The sequence below is a fragment of the Embiotoca jacksoni genome, unplaced genomic scaffold (assembly GCF_022577435.1).
Source record: "Embiotoca jacksoni isolate LCO1_2020_lvr unplaced genomic scaffold, fEmbJac1.0.p SCAF_45, whole genome shotgun sequence".
Classification (NCBI taxonomy): domain Eukaryota; kingdom Metazoa; phylum Chordata; class Actinopteri; family Embiotocidae; genus Embiotoca; species Embiotoca jacksoni.
In genome coordinates this window covers 1,747,832-1,773,358 of record NW_027185398.1, presented here as the reverse complement: position 1 = coordinate 1,773,358, position 25,527 = coordinate 1,747,832, and the positions used below count along the sequence as shown (strand labels likewise).

The following is a 25,527-nucleotide window of genomic DNA, read 5'->3' as shown; positions in this document are numbered from 1 at the left end:
TCACTTCCGCGCGCATCTGAGCAGCCAAATGGATCATGTTTGATCAAATGTAGTGTGACAGTGAGGGAGAAAGCGCGTGAGGGAGGGAGGGGTGTGCGCGCGCGTGTGTGTTCATTTATGTGTGTGTGTGTGTGTGTGTGTGTGTGTGTGTGGATGCTTCCTCCACTTCACGCCTAAAGAGGAGGGACTAGTCCGGAGCGGGTTAATGCCCGCTGTGAGTTCAGGGAGAGAAGCGGCACAGCGCAACATCTCCGCTGCTGCCTCCGCTTGTGTCCCGGCACGGACGGACGGACTCCGGTGCTGTCTCTCTAAATATCCGCGGGGTGTCCTCACTTTTCCTCCTGGGTCTCTCTCCCTGCCTCCCTCTCGCTCTCTCTGTCTCCGCCGTGACACCCCGGTGTCTCCGGGCGCGCACCGCTCCTCACTGTCCCTTTTTTTTTTTTTTTTTTGGCGCACTTGTCCACTGTCCCACTCTGTCTCTTGCTGCCGCGCTCGCGCTCCTCATTGTCAGCCCTGTCTCTGAAGACTCCCGAGCTTCAGCCGCGACCCTTTTGGCCTACTTGCACTTTTCCTCTCTGATTTCGCTTCACTGATTAGTTTCGCTTTTGAGCTCGCGCGCCGGGGAACAATGTGATTGTGTCTCGTGGGGATTTAGTGTCGTGACATGCTTTCTGGAGCCGGCGCCTCTACAGAGAAATGGTGAGTTCAATTCCACTTCTATTCTCTCAGATTATCTGCGCACTGGACGCGGTTCCAGCTCGGATGTCCTCACTGAGTCTTTGACCTCTGCGGACAAGGTGACGCTCACGAGCCAAAGGGAAGCTCCATGAAACATGAAGGTTCATATTCCTGCTGTAATTCCGAGTTTGTGGGACTCACCTGCGAGTTTTAAATCTCCTTAATGGATGACAGCAAAATTCACTGAAATTCCAGCCAGGTTTTGTGATATTGGAGGGATTTTCTGGTGGCTCATTCATTTAAATTTAGGAATTGAGAGTGCTATTGTCCGTGGTAATGTTTGTACCCTGGGATATAAGTCACATATCTGTCAAAGTTTGCTTCTACTTTCAGTGTAAAAGCATTTATTCTCATACACTGAGTCTTCAAACCTCCATATAACTGGAGCAGGAGGCTGCAGCGAGCCGCTGGATCCTGCGACTGAGCAGTCAGTGATGGTGAAAGCTCTTGAATTGCTGGAAATCTGTGGTTTTCTCATAAAGGTTTTGTGCGAGTGTCACTTTGATTTGAATATGTGAATGAAGCAGACTTTTGTGTGCTATTAAAGACAGAAATAAGACTTTTCCAAGCTCATCTTTTAGAGGCAGGAATGACGTTTTGAAGTGAACTTCAAGCTGTGATATTTTTGTTTCATTGCAGTCTGCGTTAAAATAAAATGAATAAAACTTATCTTGCATCTCTCACATAAAACAGTGTTCTAGACAGCTGCAGTTCAGTTTCATTGCATATTGACACATTACCAGTGAGAACCGGAGACCAAACCACGTCTTTGGAACAGACACGCTTGTATTAAAGCTATATTGGAGCTGTACTTTACGGCTGCTCTTATTATCATTACGTAATATTTTATAGATCGGGCATGGGTGGAATCGGCGTCCCTCGATCAAAGGTGCAAGGACAACGCGCTGGTTGTGTCAGTTGGTGTGATAGGAGGGATCGCCGCTGGATCACTTACAAGTTCACACATGTCCTCCAGCTCGTCCACCAAATAGCGTGAGACGGCGCCGGAGACCGGCACTGCTACGCTGCACACACTAAAACCACACTTGCAGTCAGGAGCGCAACAAAACAAGATTTCTTACTTTAGAAGAAATGAATAATGTCCAGCAGCAGCATCTCTCCAGGTTTTTCTTGAATCGAGTTGATGTGAATTTGTCCTCCCGCTCTATAAGAATCGCTTCTCAAGATGAGATTACATTGACTCGTATTGCTTTGCTTTGCTGCGTGTTTTATTTATTTGGAAGCTGTTACAGACCGAGATGCAGCTTTTTTCCAGTTAATTTTCTTCACTTCAATTTCACTTTTATGCCACAAGGAGTCGTTAACAAATTGATTTTATCCAATAAAATGCCCAAAGTTTGATGTTTTCTTGCTTTTTCTTAGTTTCATGTCAGTGTGAAGTACTTTTTTTCTTTGGCAGCCAGTCGGCGAGAACCCTTAGGATGAAACATTGGGCTCTTGCAAATGTTGGGGGAGAATTTATCATTGGTTTTGACGTTTTATGAAATACGTTTGGCCGGGAGGAAACCCGAGGGAAGACCTGGTGGAGAGATGAAGAGCTCCTCGGGCCTGGGAATGCCTCGGGATCCCCCAGGAGGGGGTATTTTTAAATGTCAGAAACTGGACTGACTGACTCTTTCTGTAGTAAATCTACAATCAGTGAAAGTAAATAATCAACAGATTTATAGTAGGGATAATAAATGGGCTGGTTCTGCTTAGGTTATTCACATTTATCTGGGTAACATCCATATTCTCTATGATTACAAGAACATTTCGATGTTGGATTGGGTTCATGGATCGAGAAATGATTCAACCCAGTATCACGTCAAAGCGTGAAATAGACACGCTTTGGCCTGTCTAAGCGTGAACGTTGCACGATTTGTAAGCGTGCAACTTACACGCACGTTTTAAAAGCATAAAACCTGCATGTGACGCGAGATCATGTGACCAAGGTCCCACAAAGGTTTTCAGAACAAGTACAAAGGACATTTCTTGGCAGTATGAGGAGGCAGGAGGTGTAGCTTGGTGGTGTGACTCAGACTGCCATGTGGGATGAGGTTCAAATCCAGGAGGATGATTTTCTTGGTGTTTTTTGTTTCCAAACCACAACCTTTTATTTTTTCCCCTAAACCCAAACCATGTAGCTTAGTGGACCAGCATGTCTATTTCACACTTTGCCAAATAAGCAGCTTGTGAAATGTTTTCTCTCTGTTTCATGCTCTCTCAGGGGATTTTTCTCCACTAGAGGGCAGAGTGCTGGCTGTAAAACAAACACAACACGCTGTGATCGTAACGGCTTTCAGCCCGGTGGTCAGCGGCACTTTAACGACTAACTTTTAGAGAAAAAACATTTGTCTCTCTTTGCTCCGAGACGCTCCACTGCTGCCCCTCTTCGCCTCTCGCTGTGAGCGTGCCGCTTTTGAACTTGTGTGCTCCGAGCAGGTTATTTTTGGGGGTGGGGGGTTTGAACTAATCGTGATGGATCAGCACAACAAAACAATCAGATGAAATTGGTTGTGGGGTTTGGAAAAGCTGTGCAGTGTGTGTGTGTGTGTGTGAGCAACCTCTTTTGAAAGCTGAAGTCTGAACCCCGACCCACAGTTGTTTTTTTTAGGGATAATAAATGCTGATCCCAACAGTGCATTGAAGACGGGGCGATGGGAGTTTGTCCTCTTTAACGTCCTGCTGTTCCTGTGATCGATGTGGCAGCTACACGCTGTAAGTGGAGGGAGTTCATGTGTTCAACAGTATACAACAGTCGATACGGACGTCAAAGAAAAAGGGTTCGTGACATCGACTGATTCGGTAACAGACAGTAGACGTTGTACAGAACGGGAGACGTGTGGGAATGTCTGTCGCTCCATGTGTTGACACGTGGTCATTATGTACATTGAGTTCCCATAAGATTGAGTCTGCAGGCAGAGGATGGTCCAGTCCTGCTTTGGGCTACTGCATCATGCAAATATTCTGCATTGAGGATTTTTCTTTGGGCAAAACGTAACGCTGACCCAAACTGTTCAGTTCCAGTGGAGCAAGTCGCCCATAATTTATACCCTGCAGGGAAAAGTAAGGCTGTAAGCAGGCGGGGTGTCTGGTTCTGAGCCCAACGACCAGATGTATACAGTTTAATTTACCTAAACCATAGAATGTACTTTTATTTGCCTTGCATGGATGTTGTAGGAATTAATGGATTGAAGAGAATTTATGTTGTTATTCAGCCCGAAAATGACCAAATCAGGAAGACAAAAACTTTTTCCTCAAAAATAAAGAAAAGAAAACCTTGATTTGACGGCATCGAAGCTTTCCTTTGTACGGTGGAATTGAGAAATTGATTGATTTCTCAGACAGGGACGAACTGGTGATGATAGAAGCTGAGAATAAGGCTTGTTTTGAGAAGCTGTTGTAGTGACCAAAGTATGCTCCAGCAAAATGAGGGCAAATTAACTTAATTATTCTAAAGGGTTTTTATAAGATACAGAGAAAGGTCATAAAGGAATAAACGAGCACATGTTCAGTCATCTGAAATCTCAAAGATCACAAGGTGGAAAGTTTAGCCTGCATGGACACACACACACACACACACACACACACACACACACACAGTGATGTTTCCATCACTTCAGTGGACATTACATGGACTTACATTAATTTATCAAAGTCTTCACACTAAAAATGTAATGATTTGCATGTCGGGCGAGGCTGCCTGAGGTCTTTTAAAAATCGAAAACATTTAAGTCCTCGCATCATAAGTAACACAGGAGCACAGGCAGTCGTTCTCTCTGCTGCTAAGACGGATCGAAATGAGCCAGAACACTTTGAGTCAATAACTGAATCCGACAGACACACACACACACAGACACACACACACACACACACACGCACACACACAGACACACACACACACAGACACACACACACACACAGACACACACACACACACACACGCACACACACAGACACACACACACACAGACACACACACACACACACACACACACACCCACACACACACAAGAGCATCAGTGGAGGATCAATAGTCACTTCTGTCTCTCTCTACATCCTCTCGTTGTCTGCCTGTCTCTGGATCTACTGTTTATGTATCACACCTGGCAGGGCGACGCCACCGAGCTGCAGAGCTGCGTAATTAATAACATTATAATCCAGATTTTGATCAATTACAGAATTTTGCATTTTGATGACCTGTATTTTCAGACCTCCTGAAAGCTGAGACCACTTAACATCGAGCGACAACTTGCCTGTGAGGCATTCAGGAGATATCTGTTGATCGTAGCTACAGAAATCAACCTGGGTTCACTCTCCCCCACTAAACTGCATGAAAACTAAAGATTCATACTCTTCAATGGGTATAATCATTTTCTTTTTCTTAGGATAGATTTTATGAATGCTTCTTGCAGTGGCCATTCGTTTGAGGTTTTCTAAAAGCTTCCATATCTCAGCTGGTAGTGAGAGTACAGCTACAACAAAGAGACTAAACTTCTGTTTAGACACGCCCAGCTCGTCCTGAAACTGAATTTTCCTTCAAAGAACAATATGAGCAAGCTGTTTCTTCAGACCAGTTTTGACTGACAAAATAATTACCCAGAGACACTTAAAATATTCAACTGGTAATCTAACCCCCCATCAGCTTATTCTCCATGTACGGATGGAAATAATGCTTTGAAAACGTTGCATAATAGAGTACAGATACTTTTGCACGATACACCGTCAGCCCTCGCCGTGTAAGTGAGTATTATTTGAGACCAGCTTTTTATTTGAGAATTGATGGCTCTACTGAACCCGTTCCACGTGAGTTACAAAATGAAAAGCAGTAGTCTTCTGTACAAAGAAACTAACACACACACACACACACACACACACACACACACACACACACACACACATCATGCAGGAGATGCGATTTGCATATTGTTGCAGAGGCTCTGTGATCCTCTCCTGTGGGCATCTGAATGGAGGTAATTACCTCCAGTTGTTGGCTGTCAGATCTGCTTCTGAACGCAGCTTCATATCACCAATCAGAGCCTCTCCACACACGGAGGGGTTTAAAAAGAGGAGAGAGGATTCAGGAGACATCAGAGGGGGCACTCGGAGAGGACAGTCCACTCTACTCTACTCTGAGATGCAACCTAACATATTTCTGGATATATTCCCAAAACTGTCAAAACACGCTTGTATCCAGGAACTGTGACCCGGTATCACGGCAAAGCATGAAATGGACACGCTACGGCGTCCATGCGTGACAGTTACATGTTTTCAAAGCGTGAAACTTGGCGGCATAAGTCACCGAAGATAAGGTTTCATTTTTTTTTTGGCGTACCAAGTCGTACGGTCGTACGGATGGTCACTTCTGGTATTCACTAAGCCACGCCCACTTCTAAGCAACGTGATAACATCTGTAGAATTTGATGCTTCTTACGTCGATACCCGACATGAATATTTCGGAGGCTTCGCAGCTCCAGAAATAAGAACTGACCTCAAAACTGTCATCACGTGATGGTGCTATGTTTGTGTGTTTTATTTTTTTCTGTGCTTCCAGTGCTACTGGATAGTGTCGATGCTGTAGACTCTGTAATCACCTCATTACTATAATCCTCTTCCCTCCACATCCGTCCTTCTCCACCGGAGTGAACCAAATAATGCAAACGTGATTACTTGTGCTGTCGGTGATTACCTGGCTCACTCTCACTCACGGGTCTATTAGAGGCGCCTCTTTCCCTACTTTCACCTTCTATCGCGGAGGAATGAAAGGATGTAAACACCATGAGTTGTGTAATTAAAGCACGCCTGTTTGAGCACCCGACGCGTCCATCCGACGCTTCGGAGACGCTGTCAACACGTCAAACTAACTTTGTGTGTGTGTGTTTGTATCTGGATAATCACGGATGCAGTTTATTAATCGGAATTTTTGATTGGACAGGAGGTTCCAGTAAAAATGTTTGTATTTGTTTGTTTACTTGCATGAATCTTTTTCTTTTCTTTTCTAGTGTGTGTGTATATATTTGTGTGTGTGTGTGTGTATATATTTTTGTTTGTGTATGTGTGTGTGTGTGTATATATTTCCTGTGTGTGTACCTAACAGGCTGCGATAATGAATCCAGCGGAGCTGAACTTCTAAAATGACTTTTGGATGCAGATTAATTGGATCTCGCTGTCTAAATGTTTTCATGTTCTCTTCTGGCTGCAAATGAAGCGGTGATAAAGTTTCCTCTGTTAACTTCAAACTCAACATACAGACATCGTCTGTATTTTCAGAGGCAGCGAAAGCTCCTCGGGGAGAAATTATCTTATTAGTTTCAGTAATCAGTGGGTGGAGACAGACGAAGTTCTTCTGGCTACAAACATTAAAACTGAAGACTTAACGAAACAAAAATTACAGACTTGCAGCTTTGGGACTTTTAACGCATCACAGTCTCAACCTACAGCTCCACTGAATATTTTGAATTAAATATAACATATTTTTCACTCCAGCGCTTACTTGGATGAAGTTGGTTTCAGACAAACTAGAAAAAGGCACAAACCAAACAGAAAAGAAATGCAAAGTGAACACAAATTGGTGTGAAGTGACTGCAAAGAGACACAAAATGAGGATAATGGAGATAAAACTTTAGGACGTAAATAATGTCGAATATTTCCTGCTGTAAATTTTATGACCAAGCCAGAGTGAGATTTTGAAAGAAATCCCTCAAAACTTGATATTATTTTTACTTCCAAAACCAAAAGTCTGTAATTAGAGTAACAAGCAGCCTGATAACAAGTATAATTTTGCCAATTGGCTGTTGCTGTGAACAATTCGAATATTTTCTACTTTTTGTGATAGATTAGTGCCATAAAAGTAGAAATTTCCTTGTTTTACAGCAAAATTATACACGATATAAATAATAAAAGAAGAAGATTTGTGCTTGTGTAAACCTCTACTTTTGACATGCCGCCCAACATCCTCTAAGTGACCTTCAAACTTGAAGTAAAACACGGTCTCCCACCCGTGTTAAGGTCTCACAGCCCTCAGCGTCCATCTGTTGTTTTTTCTGGGAACGTCGTCCTCCTTTTCTTCCCAGACCCTCTCCGACTCCGACCCGCTCTCTCTCTCTCTCTGCTTGTGTTTACTTTTAATGAAAACATTTTAATAATGCGCTCCTTCTAAGTCGCCCCAGATAAGAGTCAGCTAAATTCCCCAAATGTGAGAGAGAGTAAATGCGGTGCCTCATTATTTATGCATGCAGGCTGCAGGCTGGAGGAGTCTACCTTCACCTCTTATAACACTCAGACGCCTCCTTCCAGCTGAAACACAGGCGGCAGTGCATTCCCAGGTCTTTGTGTTTTTTGCGCTCTTCCTCCACTCTCGTTTCATGTTGAAATCATTTTTTCTGTTACTGCGGCTCTGCGTCGTATCTGCAGGGTCTGTTTGCTGTTGGTTTGGCGGCAGTCTGAGATGCTCTTTTACGAAAAAAACAACCTTCTCGGCCAAAACCGCTTCCGTTAGCTGGGTTTTTCTTTGCGTTTTAAACTGTGTAAATGCTTTTTTTTTTTTTTTAAATAGTGGGATTTAAGTTTGCAGTAGTTTGATTCATCTTTTTGCCATTTCTTGTCAGAAGGACTTTTATGATGGAGGGGCTGTTCCAGTTCTTCTTTTTGTGGTTAACTGATTTGTTCTTCAGGGCTTTTTTTTGAAAAGTCAGATCGTTTGTCGACAATATTAAAATTAAATGTCGACTCGTGATCAATTTTTTTTTAAGCAAGAATGCTAAATATTCCTTAATTTTGTCTTCTCAGGGGTGACAGTAAAATTTTGCATTTTTGTCGTTGCTGTTTAAAATGGGATTCTTATCTTGCCGTAGGGTACAGTGGAGAGTTTTGTCCACATTAGTCTGCATCTAACGGTTTAAGCATTTAAGCCGCATGCTAGCGCAAAATAAATCCAAATGTGCGAAATTGTTTTGGTGCACCGAAGCGAGTGCCGGTAATTTCTACCGTCCAGGTTAGTCAAATTCTCAACAAAATCCAAAACGTACAGGGAGCAGCAGAAACCGCCGCACCGCTCCGAGGTTAAGGTTCCCTTTTGGCGAGCCGAGACCGGTGCTGTGCTCCAAGTACAGAAACAGCCGGTGGACTACACGTCAAAACGCTCCAAAAAAAAAAAGGACGTGTGAAAACGCTGCACACTTTCCATCCTACACGGTCGGCGTCTTGGCTCCGTAGAGGAAGGGGGCGGGGCCACCGACGTGAAGAATTCCCAAATGAAAGCGTCTGAGGAAGCTGCAGCTGTCCCTGAACACCTCGCATAAGTGTTTCTTCTTCACTGCTGCTGCTGGACAGAAGAATCAGTGTGTTTATTGCGCGTGCTGAAACACAGGAGCACCAAAACACGTTGATTTCTGGGTAAAATATTTAAAGCTCTGTCAAAACTCTACACAAGTAAGAGTCCTAACACGGAAGAGAACTATTTGTTAGTGTACTGAAGGAAGGATATCATCTGGAAAACAGCGCGGGTGTCACCGGACCCGACACCCGACAGCACTTAGAGAGTGAGCAGGTTATTTCCTTCATCATCAGCAGTTTTCCATCGACTTCACAGCTGCAGATCTTTATCGACTGGACCTGTGACCGAGCCGTCAAAACCGGCCTCATTATTCAAGTTGGGTTGAATCGGAGTACTGAAAGGTTGGACACGGGGATTGATTGTGATGTCAGTCTTTAATTAACAAACCAAGACTCCCGCTGCTGACCTTATCTAAAAAACAAAAACCAACACACAAGCACATTTCCATTTTCCTCCTCGGTCTGCTCATTACATTAGCATTTCATCCTCCATTTACATTTAGATTCTTGAGTGCATTTACTTCATTGTCTGAAGTTATTTCGAACGGCCGTGTTTCCAAAGCAGATCTCGTCAATTTGAGCAGCGTGCCCTTTAACCAAAAAGGTTAAGTGTCCTCCTTTTTTATTTGTGATCCAAAAAAAAACAAACATTGAAGAGCCGAGACGCTGACAGTTTTTTCATAACGTCGGCGCTCGAGCAAATGTTACACGGCGATGTGACCCGAGCAACGATCCACGACCCCCCCACTCTTTATTTCTGAGGAGACGTTCACCCAGGGGAGCGGAGTCGAGATCCACTTTGACTCTTAACAAGCTTCTAACATAAGAATAAAATAAAAAAAAGCCGAGCGGAGCAGAACGGAGCTGAAAAGAATAAATAAATATATGACAGCAGGGAAAGTAAAAAAAAAAAATCCATTAGAAGGATTAAGGAGGGAAAGTTTAAAGAAGGAGAACATTAAATTTTGAAGCCGTGAAAATGTTCCATTACTCATAAAGCTCACAAAGTTTTTGCACATGCAGGGTTTCGGAGCCTCGTAGATCAGTTGGAATTCATTATTATGTAATGCTTTCATGATTTCCTTATAATTTGGTATTATTTTTTGTAGGAAGTGTCGGAAGTAATAACCTCTCTGCCTCGCGTAAACATGCATTTATTATTGAAACTTTTAATCGTAAAATGCTTTGATTGTTTTCTTGCCTGTTTATACAGTTGGTTTGTTGTGGTGGCGCCCGGGGACTTTGGAGAAAGTGAACCAAGAAAAAATATTGAAATATTTTTTAAGGCCAAATGAAATATCACTGTAATTCTAAAGTGTGTTTCTCAGCTGGTCGACATCAAAGCTCAACTTCAAAGATTCAGGAGTGTATGAACCTCCTCCTGAAGGCTGCCCACCTGCAGTCAACACACACACACACACACACACACACACACAGGGAGTAAAGGAACAAAGACATCTGTACATGAAAATCCTCCTTCCAACCTTTATAAATGTTCGATTGCTTGTGAACTCGTCAGATTTGACTTCCATCAGATTAAAAGGGTTATTAAAAAACATATTTGCAATGGGCATCTTGCAGTTACTTTTCATAGGAGAGATGAGAAAAGGGAACGATTGTGGCTGTGAATCATCAGCGGTTCAGAAAACGACGAAAGCGCAGCTGCGTGGAGCGCCGCCGGGGAGACGTTGGTATCTGCTGGTTCGGTTGTTTACCCGGACGCTTCCAAAAGGCCAGGAGTCAAGCGCTGAGCTCGGCGCTATTTATTTTTCATAAACGTCTGACCGGTGCGGATCACACACTCGTAGAAAACTCTGAACAACCAACATGGTTTTTTTTTTCTATTTTTTATTATCCTGAGGAGATGAACTGCTTATGTATATAGTTTTGCAGTGTTGCACCATTTTTGTTTTATTTATGTTTGTAAATGTGAAATTCAAGCCCGTGTTGAAAAACGCCTCCTTGAGGTCTGCTTTCACCAGACGGGAGAGAAACAGGTCGAAGCTGGAAGCAAAAGAGGAAACCAGACACTTCAAACTGTCCTTTTCTTTTTCTTCAGCTCGGCTCGGCTCACTTCCTTTTTTTTTTTTAAACCAAACTTTTTAGTGGTAGAAACACTGATTAGATTTCGGAAGCAGTCTATATTTTCCCTCAGGTGACAATTAAGCTTTTTATCTGCGATTTTAAAACACTTGTAAATATTTAATTCCAATTTGAATGCATTTTTGAGTGAGTCAAGAAAAACGTGTAAAGATAACCTGATTAAATGTGCGCTGTGGGTCAAAATCATGAATTGATGGTTCACACCCAGTAATATAGAAAATTCTTTCAGTGGTTTCGTCACCTCCATGTAAAAGATGAATTTACAAATTTGTTTTTGGTATGAAAACAAGCTGGCTTTTCAAAACAGCATGAAAAAAGGATTTTTTTTTTTTTTTTTTTTTTTTTTTTAACAGAACATGAGAATCTGAATTAAAGCCAAGATGAAACAGAAAGACAAAATAAAAGAAGAGAAATTATTCAAGAAAAGGGAAACGAGTCGGATATTTAGGAGAGTGGAGAGAGAGCTTGTGTCTGTGTGACGGTTGGTATGAAGAATGTGTTTATACATGTGGGCTGAGTGTGTGTGTGTGTGTGTGTGTGTGTGTGTGTGAGGGACTGTAAATCTGCTCTGTTTGCACCTGTTGTCATGTGTTGCTTAAACATTTCGTAATCGGATGCGGGACAAATAAAAGTCCAGATGTAAACAGCGTCGGCCCCTCTGAGGGTTCTCGTCCAGTCGGAGAGGCGACGGCTCGTTGGGTCGACCGCGATGCCCCGCGAGGGCCGAATACGAGTGACATCGCTGGAAATAAACACGAACTCGCTTGTCGTGTCGTGTCGTGACGCAACGCCGGACACAGACGGTCGCGACGCTGCGGACGGCGGTCGAACGACATCAGCTGGTTTCCGGCAGCTTTTAATGGACGTGAACGTGAAAATGAAACGACGTGTTTTGAAACTCTGATGAACGGAAAGACGTGAATTTACATGAATTCCTCTCGGTTGCAAATAAGGCACAGCTAAAGGAAATATGACGTCTTTCGCATTGATTATGACCAAAATAAAATCCGTTTTGCTGCCTGTAGTTCCTGGTCTCTGTAACAAAAGAAAAGAAGGTCTCCTTTTGACTAAATAATGTCATGTAATGGTCCATTTAACAGCTGTTTGGGAGCTCTTGACCACGCCACATCGTATTTATTAGCACATGGAGCCCAGTTGCCATGGAAATTTATTTATTTATTTATTTTTTTTTTACCAACTGACGTCAGCACTTGAAGCTTATACTTAGAACTTATTTTAACGGACACTATAAAACATGAAAGTTGTTTTTGAGTCGTGCTCTGTTTGGTCTCCACCAGCGCCCGAGAATGAGTTTTTTTTTTATTATGTAATATTATACAGTGGATTTCTCAGCGTCTTCTCACTGAGAACGGTTCGTTACTGCTGGTTGCAACGAGGTTAATCGAAGTGCTGAGAGTGAAACCAAACACTGATGGCTGTTAAACAAACAAAAGCAAAAATAGCTGAGCCATGAAAATGTTCATAAAGCCGAGGAACGCTGCAGAGTTGCTTGAGTTTCTCCTTTTGGCTTGTGGCTTTTTTTGGGGGGATGTTTGTGGGTTAATCTCGAGAAGTAACTTCCTCTTTTACATCACAAATAGTCATTTCATCCATTTCAATACATAAGTAACAATAAATACAGCTTTAAACTGACATTTAAAAAAAAAAAGGTTTTTATAATTCTGCTACTGTAGGTGTGAATGCTGGCTTTAATGCAAAGATGTAGAGTCTTTAGCCAAGACAGACTTTTGTTGAGGAGAGAACTCATAAATTCATTGAGATTTGAAGGAGGGGAGCTTCATGATGATATGAGCTCAGTCAGGAATTGTCCAGAAATTGTTCTTCTTCGTCTCCGTGTCTTTCTACATACGTGGAGTTATGTTCACTCTCATTAATACTTTAAATCTCGCTCTGACTTCTTGTGTTATCTTGAACAGTTTGAGCCAATAATTAAACATTACGTTGAGGTGGAGCTGTTGCTGGATTATCAGTCGATCAGCTGTTCGGGAGGGAGGAGAGCTGGAAAATGCAGCAAAATGCACACATTGGTACCTTAAATCTTCTCCTGAAAGTGCAGGTCAGCACTTTTCATGGCGCCGACGCCAACACTGTGACCATAAAACTTTGTAAAGGTTCAGAGTAAATTTGTCGTAAAGTAGTAGACCATCAAACATCGATAAAAGTACCACTCGCCAGACAACACAAGCAAAAGCCACAATAGATCTATAATACAGCAGCAGAGTGATGAGTTCAGTCTAACACTAATGCAGCTGTCATCTTTGTCGTCACGGTAACAGCTTCCAGAAGTAATGTTTTATGCATAAAAACATCCTGCAGATTTGTGATCATTTGCGTGGATTTTTACTGAATATATTTTGCACAATTTTGGATTCTTTTTCTTGTAGTTCTTCGTGTCTGATGGGAAATTTAGCATTTTATTATTCCAATAATAAAAGGAAGTTGTTCGGGGAGCTACGACCACAACCCCACCCCACATAGGTGGAAGAAAATGGGCAAATGCATCTTAAAATATGAGACAAAGATCAGATTAATGTATCTAAGATAATAATGAGATAAAGATATTTCACAAATGATGGCATTTTGAGTTTTGGGAGGTTGTTATAGACATTTTTTTATACATCAACTAAAAAAACGAATTTAATGTAAAAACAGTTTTTATAGATTTTATGACAAAGAAAAAAAGTTTTCCATGAACAAAATGAACACAAACTTGGTTCTGCAATTTGAACTAAAAATGGAATTTAAAAAAACAGTTTTTAATTAATGAAATAATTACAACAGCATAAGACGACAGGTGAATATTGGCAGCAGCAGAATTAAGTGAAGTATCGGTGCCTTTTATTTACATCGAAGACAGAAGTTGGCAGCGGGTTCATCAGCGGATGGTTTCAGACTCCTGCAGAGACGTTCAGATACAAACTCCTCCCGGCTGTGAACACGCCGTGAAGCTCGCGGTGCCAAACTGCTGGTTTGGTTTGGAGAGCGGCGAGCCCAGACTCGGTGCCCCCTAGCTTCATCCATCATCGACCCCCGTCCGACCGCTTCGGCCCGGCTCGACAGAAACGAGGAGAAGTGGTTTCAAACAGAGCAGGCAGATATTCTGTCACAGCGATCTGAGGCTGATTTTACTTGTTTGCTTTTTTTGTGTAATGATTTTTAAAAAATTTTTTTATGGCAGCTTTTTTATAACGGTTTTCCTAAATACAAAATTAGTGTTCATATTGGACTGTCAGATGGAGTTAAACCAAAGAATAATGCAGCAAATTTATATTGTTATATATATTGTTATATTTAGTTTAAAGAAAGATTTTTTTGAACCTGTTTGGGTGTGTAAAGATTTTTCAGATGAATTGCAACCTGTGACGAAGAGCAGAAGATACAGATTTCTTTGTATTATGAAATAACAAGCAGAAAGCCGCTGATCTAATCAATAAAACACGAGCTTTGTTTGTTTATTGCAGGCAAAACTGCCTCTTTTGCATCGCTCAACTGGAAATTCACGTTCACCACAGGCATGGAAATGAAGTGAAAAAGCCAAAAAGAAAAAGAGGAAATGTCAGTGGAAAGCAGAGATTTATTCAAAAAAGAAGAAGAAATAGGCTGAGAGAGAAAAGACAGATAAAAGGTCAAGAGTTGAACGGAAAATATAATGGCGGGAAGACAAAAAAAAAAGAATAAAGAGTGGATGAAGTCTTAGTTGTGTGCAAGAAAAGTGCAGTTTGCCCAGAAGGGTCTTCCGTGTGCACCAGCTGTCCTCCAGAGACGAGGACGGACGGCTGGCACCCACAGAAAAGTGTCTCGGCTCTCGTGGAAAAAGAAGGGAAGATGTGAGCGAATCAGTCGGAGGAGAGACGTCGCCTGGAGGGGAGCGCCGGGCCGAAGACGGAGACAGACGGAGACGGGGGTGTGGGAGGTGTGGGGAGGGGTGCGCAGCGTTCGCCCAGCTCAACGTCAGTCCACCAAACGCCTGTCTGCAAAACTGCCCGAGTTATTTACCTACGGTTGTGAAGTCGGTGAGAACTCATCAGTTTATCCTGGCAGGGCCGTCTGGGGTCGTGAATACCGGCGGGGATGAGGGAGCTCCAGTCAGACCTCAGGACCTGCAGAGAAAACACACGACATCGCAGCTTGTCGTTAGTTTTATTGCCGAAACTCTCGCGCAACGGCCGCGGCAGTCAGACCGAGTTCAGAAACACGGAAAACGTACCTGCTGAACGTCCGTGTTGTCGGCGTGAGCGCGTTAACGCGTCGAGTTGAAAGAGCCTCGGTGCAGCCTCATGTACAGAACATCGGATGCCTTTTGTCTTCCCTGCTGGAGACAGTAAGAAGTCGACTGAAGCTGGATTCATGTCTGAAATGTAAAATGTCTCTACACACACACACACACACACACACACACACCATTCAAATCTCAACAATGTGCTGAATCAGCAGATTTTTCATCCCCCCCCCCCCACCCCACCCCCCCGTCGAGATGCAGGTCTGAGGTCAAAACAAAGTTTTTCTTTGTGCATTCAGGAACGAAGCAATTTCAGCTGTTGGTGACCTCTTAAACTCTTTATAAACAAAGACTACAGAATTTATTCACAGCTGACTGAGCTCCAACCACAACGGGAGGTATTAGCATGCTTCGTATGCTTATTACTTTTCTGCATCAGCTCGCATATGAGAGTGCGAGTAATTTAACAGAGATTCAGGTGAAATAACGGCGTTGAAATGTCTGGACAATATCAGTCTGGGTCATTTAATGAGAAAAGTCAACTTTGTGTCACAGCTTTCATGCTCACATTAAAGTGAATAGAACAAAGAAAAAGGTTGAAAATAAATTTAAAAAAAAGATGTGAAAAAAAAGTAGGTTCTTAAAAGAACTCGCGTTAGTTGCATGTCAGATATTTCTTGGCAGCCATTTACCTATAAAACTATTAAAGTTTGTTTAAGATTGACAACAATATGCGAAGCAACCAAAAACTGTTCAACTTAAATATGCTTTAATACTTCCTATAATACTGCAACGCTGAACAGAACCAAATGGAAAATCTGTACTGTTTCAAACTCTGACCTCATTATTTACATTCATATCAACACCTCTCTGCTTCCTTGAAGGAGGTTATCGTTCAACTTCCTGTCAATAAAGGCCGCGGTGCAAGACATGTTTTCCTCGAACACGCACACGCTTACACGCACACGCACACACACACACACACACACACACACACACACACACACAGCATTCCTGTCTGCCTGCTGTACACGACCCGGGCCGAGGCGCTCTGTGGGAGACCGTCCTCTCAGCTGAGCTCCGACTGCAGATGATTTAGGAGAACATGGTTCCCATCACACACCGTTCCCCGGGAACAAACTGCCATCTGCTGATATATTAGAAAACTATCTGGGGGATTCATCTTCTGATGTTACAGTGAGATATGTACGAGAGAGAGAGAGAGCTCGGTCGTAAATAATAAGAAGTTATTTAGTTTTTTCAGAAATTAAAATCGACTGGTGAGAAACTGAATGGAGGAAACTTATTTTTGTATTTTGGAGATGGTTTCTTCTTCAAATTAAGGTTTATAATCCCCTCAGGGTGGGAAACCCTGTGATGAAGTCGTCTTTTTAATGATTTATTTTGTTGTGAAAGCAGCTGAAGCAGTAAAACATTTTGTCAGAAGAAAGAGCACCACCTTAACCGAGACAACTTTCACCAGCAAACTGTTTATCAAGCAATACATTTGGGGGTTATTTATCGACATCCATGTAGGATCCCACAAAATGGCAATCAGTTATGTTTAAATATAGTTTGTATAATTGTGGGAAAACAAAACGGTGACATTTTAGGAAAAGAAACCCTTCAGGAATTCCCAACATTTCATCCACAATGAAGAAAACATATCTCCATAAATGGTTGTGTGTTTTCTCCTTCTTCACTCCGGGAAGTCGTATTTGAAAAGAAATTCAACTGACAAGTTTGATCAAGTGCACCTGATGCACACTTCTGCTGCTGTTCAAGTGTCCAGCAGAATAAATCAAGCGCTCCTCGAGTGCCTGTTGTCTCAAACCATTTTTAAAAAGAAATGTGAAAAGAGAAGGAATCACGCACGTCAGCAACACTTATTCTACTTTTTTTTTATGTTATCCGAGATAAAAAGAAAAGAAATGCCACAGTCCAGTCATCAGCTCGTTATCTGTTCAGGCTCGCTTTGCCGATCCATTTCAGCATTTTTTATTTTATTATTATCTAATCTTTTCGAGAGAACGGGAACGAGAATTTATGAGTGGACGAATGACCCCTAACCACCCGGTCACTGAGACTGATACTTAAAAACATGCAGCTGGTGCTGCTGCACTTGTTTCCCAGTAAAAATCATCTCGTGTCGGGATGTTTTCGAGGGTTTTTCCGCTCCGAGAGGCAAATGTCATTTCGCTCTCAGCGTGAGTGACGTTGACGACATCTGCCAGCCGTCATCCCGCTAAGCTCCGAGTCTGCGACGGGAAGTCGGCTCTGAAAAATGGAATCTTCGTTGCTTGAAAATTACAGAAATGTCATGTTTTAATTTTGAAGGGCTCGTAGTCGTCGGACTTGTGAAGTCGGACAAATGAGGCACGATCTGTAATGTACTAGTTGTGTTGCGTCCCACCCCGCTATGCTTGATTTAAGACGGCCTGTCATTGTTAAATGATGTACTTCCTGGTGTCCTTTCTTGTCATCATTGTACAACCATGCTTTTTACATCTTTTTTTAAATAACTTCATCATTTCCCCATTTTTAGTTTTCTAGATCTCAGCAGCACGACCTCATCTTCACGTAAAACCAGATTAAAGCAGTTTAAACTTCTTTTAAAAGGTCTCAATCGATCGTATTCAGTGTTAATATTCAAAATGTTGACGTCACTGCAAGTCGGAGTTCGTTTGCAGAATTTTTTTTTCTCAGTTTGTTAATAATTGATAAAATAAAAATTTTCTGGAATTGTTGTGCGTCCGCCTCTGAGGTGGATATTTACTTTATGTGGAGTTTTATAGTTCTGCACACTTCTGCTCTGCTCTGGAGGGAAAAGTAATCTCACTGTGCGGAACAAAAAGAATCCGTGAACAATGGATCTGAACCCGGGCCCGGAAGTCGAGCAGTTCTGGTGTTCACGGGTCGGAGGGCAGAGTCACCTCTCCTTATCTGAGGGTTTGATTCGAAGCCCGGTGAGTGGTGTCTGATTACTGATCTGCTGGAATGAGTCAGCTCTTCAGCCCGGCCAGCGCACTTGTGATGAGCTGATGTAATGAATTCTATTTTTAGCCGAGACCCCGCTGTGTCAACTGATCCACTTTGAAGACTGTTGTTTCCTTCAGACGTTGAAACGGGCCCTCTGAAGCCCTCCTACTCTCTGAGAAGGAAGTGCACATTGAAGGGAATGTATTTTTTTCCACAGCAATGTCACAAAGACAAATTATTGCGAGCAGGTGAAGAACTTTTGCATCAGTCTTAAAAAAAAATGTCCTGCAGTATAAATGCAGCAATCTGAGCTCTGATTCATCATATTAATAGCAGCTATTTTCTGAAAAATAAGGCAGATTCGGAAGTGCCTTAAGCTGCAATACCACCGAGTGCCACTAGAGGTTGGCTCTGAAAAGTCAATACATTTTTTCCACAAGTTATCTCGGTGTTGTAAACTAAAGTCACTCCTTCTTATTAGTTTTCTGGAGGTCCATCTGAAAATATGTTGTCATTAATTAGAAAGTGAACCTCGATTTGATGTGTTTTTGCTGGCGTGTCTGTTTGATTGACAGGCCCGTTGTGCAGTCAGATTACAGCTATCAGTGGGCGGGATGTAGTATCTTCAGGTTTCCAATCATATCAGTCGGATCCACCAGTTGCCCCCCCCCCCTCCCAACTTCTCCAAATATGGTCACTTCCTGCTAAGAACCGCTCCGAACTAGCAAAGATGGTGACGGACAGAATCTGAACTGGAGGATTCATAACGTTCACAAAACCAACGATGACATCACTGATGGTCGCCGCTTGATTCACACACAGAGACAAACCCAGAGAATCATAAACTCTGTACCCGTTTAGAGCTTTTGAGTCTCTTTTTGTTTTTGAAGAGAACTTTAATAACTTGTTTGTGCTCTGGTCAGGTCTGTTTAAAGCAGCAGGCAGCTCTGATAAATGCTCTGTGAACAACCTGCATGGCACCAAATGGCAGACAGACAAAGTTAGCAACTAAGTGGTTCCAACCAGAGTTATTTCCAACTCAGAAAGTCTTCCCTCCCTTTTCGTTTCTTTTTGAAAGCTTTGCTGGCAAAGCCGAGGAGAGCCGCAGACAACTTTTTTTTTATCATTTTTTTTTTTTTTTATCATTTTATTGCTCCAAGTTTCCAGTTCTCAGCAGAATAAAGGATCTAATCTATCAGATAGCAAATCGCGGCTTTGTAGATAGATGGTTTATAATACCTGTGACCGCGAGGTCAAGTTAGTTTATCGGCTCAGGGGTGCAACCGTGCCAAGATCTGCTTGCTTAAGACTGCCGGGTTTAACGGCAACGCCATAAAAAGGTGGAAAAACACGTACGCAAACTCAAAGAGGAAAACAGACAAACAAAAATAAGCAAATAAGCCTGCAAGGAGCAACACAAACAGATTAACACAAAGAGGCAGATATCCATGATTACATGCATACTGATGCATCCACACACACACACACACACACACACACACACACACACACACACACACACACACACACACACACAGTGAATACTTTATGCACCTTATTACTTCGTGATAGACTGCATTGATCAGCAGGGGAACACGTGGACACACGATACACTACAAAAACAAAACAATATGAAAACAAACGGTGCTAATAGACACAAAAGAAAAGCCTTGTTAAAATATCGTCAGAATAAAAAGACAATGAACATCGTCAAAAGTATAAATACTAATAAAATGTTAATATTCGGTAGATGTCAAAACTAAAAATGTAGTGGCTGATGCCTGGAGGGCAAAGGGAGAGCTAGTTCTTAGCTCGCTTTAGTTATATGTAAGTACACGTTTATTTGTGTAGCAGCTTTAAAAGATGTAAAATCACAAAGTGCTTGTCGTCAAAAGACTGACTGAAGATTTTAAAATCTGCGTCCTGTTCTGTTATTGTCGCCGTCCAACGTGAATCCTTCTGATAGGATCAGTTTTCACCTTTTTAAGTGGGAAGTGAAACCATGTTGTTGTTTTGTTCAGAAAGTCGTCAGCTCTTAGTGGATAATCGGGGAACATTTATCCTCCGTGTAAAAATGCACTGCGGGTTTTTTTGTTTTTATTCCTCTGCTGTGTTTGCTGTCCGTCTCTTATCATCCAGTATTCAGGTAACGCTTCCCGATGCCGTTAATGAGCTGCAGCGGCACACGGGCCCGTCGGTGACCTACATGCTCGCAGCCTCCCATCGACGCCGCTTAACAGAAACCGCCATTAGGGCTAATGGTACCGCGGGACACATGCTGGCTCTGGTCCAGTCACCCCCCCCCCCCCTCCCTCCACCACCACCACCACCCAACCCCCCCCCACCTTCCTCCATCCACGTCTCTGAGGTCACTTTCTGTTTACGGAGATTCATGACACTTTTTATGGCCGGCTTCCATAAAGTCTTTCTTTTATTTGTTTTTAGTTTATAAACAGATCTTTTGAAGGCAGAGCTGCTCCGGAGGCTGAATTTCATCTTACTGCTCGGCTTTAACCTCCGAAGGCTGAGAAGAAGAACAACCAGCATGTTTCCAAGGAGAGTCGTACTAAATTATTTTGATTATTTGGGTCACTCATGAGAAAAAACAAAAACAAAATGGTTTGCTTTTTGAGTCTCAGGTGGCGGCGCACCTGTCAGGGTTGAAATAAAGACTTTTTTGCCCACTGAAGGATTCTGTGAAATGTTTCACTAAAGTCACTAAACTTCAGCACAGGAAGCAAAACTCTGTCGACAGAAGTACATCTACAATACGTGTTTATGGTTTATTCATGCAAGTTGAAGTTTCAGCCGGTGGAACTCGCGCCGGCGTCATAAAGTTGACGGGTTTAGCGGAGCGGCTCCGGCCTCGGACTTCACCCCGGATGCACAGGAAGCAGCGCTGGTCGTAATGAGGTGTAGCAGGTGCTGTAAAACATATAAACTGTGTTGAATAATGCATTGTTCAGAGGTGACACAGGAATAGGTTGTCTGTGTGGGCGAGGCGTCCAGTGGACGGACGGGGAGTCCAACGTTGGGACGTCATAAATCAGCAATTTGAGATTATTTCAAAGGTCTTTCTTTGACGTGATAACGATTTTCTTGTGTTTAAGATGTTTAAAATAGATATTTAAAAGAAAATATCATTACCTGGGAACCTCCACTGTGGATTAATCCTTTTCTTTTTTTTTTTTTTTTTAGATAAAAGTTCAAATTGAATCTGGATGTAAATTTTCCAATGTTTTTCGGTGACATTTTTATATGACTTAATCTGCTGCAAATCAAACTCTTTATAATCTGAGTACTGTGTGCGGCTTTGTGATGTTTATGTTGGTCCGATCGTTAAAATGTCTGAAGTGGGGGATTTATATCTATAGCATTATTTCCATTTGCTCCATGAGAGCGTCATGAAACTGGATTGTATTACAAAAGCCAAACAGAATCATTACTTTGTGGTAAATAAGAGCTCGTGTCAGTTTTTTTTATTTATTTTTATCTCATTGTCACTGATTCCATGAAGTTGTAACGTAATGCTGCCGCGGCCAAGTTAGAGTCCATCTCACGGGAGTATTTAGCCTATATTCCTTTTATTTAAATTTGATTTCAAATAAAATTTCATACCAACTTTGCTTTTAAGCAACGATGTTGACATTTATATCGCCGGCCTGATGTTTTTAAAGGTGAAGTATTTCTGTGTGAGAGGTTCTTGGCCATTGGTTTTACTGCGTGTGTGTGTGTGTGTGTGTGTGTGTGTGTGTGTGTGTGTGTGTGTGTGTCCTCAGTGACAGTGTTTATATGGTTTTGAGTCACCTTCATCTCAGGTGTGTTTTCAGACAGTTCAGCAGGAGTTTAGTGGTTTGTGCTGCTGAACTCTCAAACAGAGTCATGCTGCAGCTCGAGGCTGACAGACTGACAGACAGACTGACAGACAGACAGACAGACAGACAGACAGACAGACTCAGTCAGTGTGAAAGGTCAGTTTTTGATGACTCTTGATTTCTTGTATTATTGAGTGTTCTGACATTCAGTTCAAAGCCAATATTCCTCCACTCAGGACTTATTTTTCTTTTCTTCTTCTCAGAGTGGGCGGAGCAGCTTTTGGAGGTGTTTCTTTTCTAGTCAACAGTCCAAGAACCCAAAGTTATTCAGTTTACAGCGATTTCTCATTGAAGGAACTGGAACTAGAGCATTTTTATGATTCTATATATAACTTGTTTTGCAGATTATTATTATTTTTTTTTTTAAATTTCCCCTCTGGGATTAATAAAGTAACTACCTAACCTAACCTAAGAAGTTTCAGCTTTACAGTAAAAGCCTGAGTTAATTATAAAGACTGTTTGGTTCTTTATGAAAAATACATAAAGGACAATTCTGTAATTGAAAAAGCTAAAAACTACGAGATTAATTAAACTTCCCCATTCTAGTTGGATTATTTTATTACCCAGGTTTTATTTTTCATACATACACGTTTGTTTTTACATAAATGCTTCAGTTACTCATCTGTTTTTTTTTTTACTTGTTGGATTCTCAGTTAAGAAACTGACGAGTAAAAATAGGAAATGAATCCAGATTCAGGCGGTTAACAAAGAAAACCAAAGGGAGAATAAAAAAAAAAAAGTCACCTTTCAGGATCTGATCTTTATTTTCCCGTCAGCAGTTCAGGGTTTACTCTCATTCGAGAGCCTTGAACTGTGACCATACTGACATTTAATAGTGCAACTGCATATGAAATACCATCCAGTGTCAGCTGGCATTAAAAATCAATAACATGAAGATACACAGACTCAAATATCTCCTGGCGAGGTCCAACGAGCTTCTTTCAGCCTTATTCCCTCCTGAAACCTCTGCTTTCTTTTTTTTTCTTCTTCTTTGATATTTATAATCTGTATTTCTGCAGCTCTCTTCTGCTTCCTTCCATCTTTGACTTTACGATACACATGAATGATTCGAGGGATCGTCCCGATACCCGGAGAGTAACCAGCCTTTTATTTTTAGCTGCACGCTCTTTTAGCATGTTTACCAAAACAGCATGTTTTCCTCCAAGTGAGGAAATAAAAATGTTCAGTTTTTAAGGAACTGAAGCTTATAATTACCTTTAAGATGTATGAATTGATTCACGACATTAACCTGAAGCCTTGCTACGATCCGTTGCCATTAGCGCCGTCAGAGTTGCTGCATTACGCGGTATTACGGAACGGCAACCAGCAGTGACGTCACCCGTTGGTTTGTAAACGGCCGTTATGAAGCCTCGAGTTTGGGAATTTGGCCGGCGCCATCTTTCTAGTTCGGAGCGGTTTGGAGCAGGAAGTGACCATATTTGGAGGAGCTGGAGGGAGGAACAAAAACACTTCTTTTTTTAGGCTTATTTTATAAGTAATGACGGATTATTTTCAGATGGAACGCCAAAAAACTAATGAAGAGTGAATTTACCGAATGACATAAAGGAGAAATTTGAATGACTTTATATTTGATGAGAAAAGTTAAATGGGAGTCTATGGAGCCGGAGACTTTTTGGAGCCGACTTCCACTATTTTCTGAAATTAAAAACCATTCTGCATTTTCATTTCATTTCATTTCTTTTATTATGTTTGCGGGAACATGTTGTGACCAAAGCAACTGTTGAAAACAGCAGAATTATCTCGTTAACTTTATTCAGTTAAAGCAACAGAAATATATATAATTGACTCGGCATCGCAGGAGCACCTTAGAAACGAGCCGTCGGCGCCATAACAATCGTTACTGAGGCTAAACACAACACAGGAACTGGAGGAGAAGCATCCATCTTGTTATTGAGAGAGAGAGAGAGGAGCCTCAAGACTGCCTTCAAACTCAAATTAGCATTTAAATTAAGTTGGAAAATTCATTAAGAGCTGCAGAAGAGTCCCGGTGTCGTGGGCGCAGCAGAGCAGCGTCCTCTCTGCCAGAAAAACGGCGTGAAAGTTCCCGCGTTGATGCGCCGGGTCTCCACTCTGTCACGCCGAAGCTTTACCGCCATCTGAAAATCCGCACAGTCGGCAGCTGGGTCGCCCTCATCTGCGTGCCGGCACACGGAAGAAGGTAAATTCGAGAGCGGCTTGGTCCAGATGTCTTAACGGGAAAATCTCCGCTGCTCCTTAAAACGCAAGCGAAGGGGAACGTTGTGGGTGATGAGGAGCGGGCCGATAATTGGAGCCCCCCCCCCCCAAGGAGACAGAAGAGTGAAAAAGATTGAAGTCAATGAGTCCTGAAACCCGAAACACACGTTAACCTCGTCACCCTGAGAGGTAATTAGGGGAATTAAGCTGTTTGCCATCAGGTATGAAGTCTTGCTTCAAGGTGCTGACTCATCATATTCATCATACGGTTAATCTGTTTGTCCTCTGCACTCTTTTTAAACTATATTCTGAGCTACAACACACCGGAGCCCTTGAACGTGCTAAAACAAAACCTTTTTCAGATTTTGATTGTCGATTCATCAAGTTTGTAATTTTTCATAGAATCAAGGCAAGCAATTCATTTTGAAACGTTTTAGCCAAATATAAAAGACAATATAAGATATAAAGATAAATATATCAACAGTGCTTTAGTTCCCAGAAGCAAATACTGGAAGGAAAACAAATACAAAAAAATGACCTGTGAAGAATTTGAATACTTTATTGATGCATTAACAGAAATGTAGTCTTCACAGTGTTTTACCTTCAACGATATTTCGTAGAAACGGTCGCAGCCGAGCGTCCGGGGAGCTCCTGCTCGTGCGGCGGCCTCTTGAAAAGGTTCACTGGGAGGTGCAATCGCTGCCAGAGGTCGTGGTCGAGTTCGCTCGTGTCGCCTCCCTCGAGCGCCGGGTTCTGTTCGGAGGCTTAATGGGGCTCTCGGCGGGAAGGCAGACAACAGATGGCGCGGGCGACAAAACCTTCAGAGCCGGATCATCGCAAACCAACACCACGCATTTGTTTCAGCTCCTACCGGTGTCCACTTTAAATCCTAGACGTGTGAGCGTCTGCTGGTTTTCTGCTTCGCAACGTGAATCCTGAATCTTTTCTCTCTTTGGCTACTTCTCAAAAGTGCTGACACGTTAAGCTATGTGGAGAAGAGCAACTTGTTGTACTTTTTAGGGTTTTAAAACCAGAGTTTAGTTCCTTTCAGGCGCCAATTTT

The 25,527-nt window shown here is 42.3% G+C and overlaps 1 protein-coding gene across 1 annotated transcript in view; it reads left to right on the top strand.

Annotated features, from left to right (window-relative positions):
* The first annotated feature begins 235 nt into the window (after positions 1-235).
* Positions 236-25,527, top strand: part of htr4 (5-hydroxytryptamine receptor 4) — a 113,591-nt gene continuing 88,299 nt past the window's right edge. The window contains exon 1 of the mRNA XM_069169475.1: positions 236-699. The gene's annotated coding sequence lies outside the window, so the exon portion shown is untranslated. The remainder of the gene's footprint in view (positions 700-25,527) is intronic.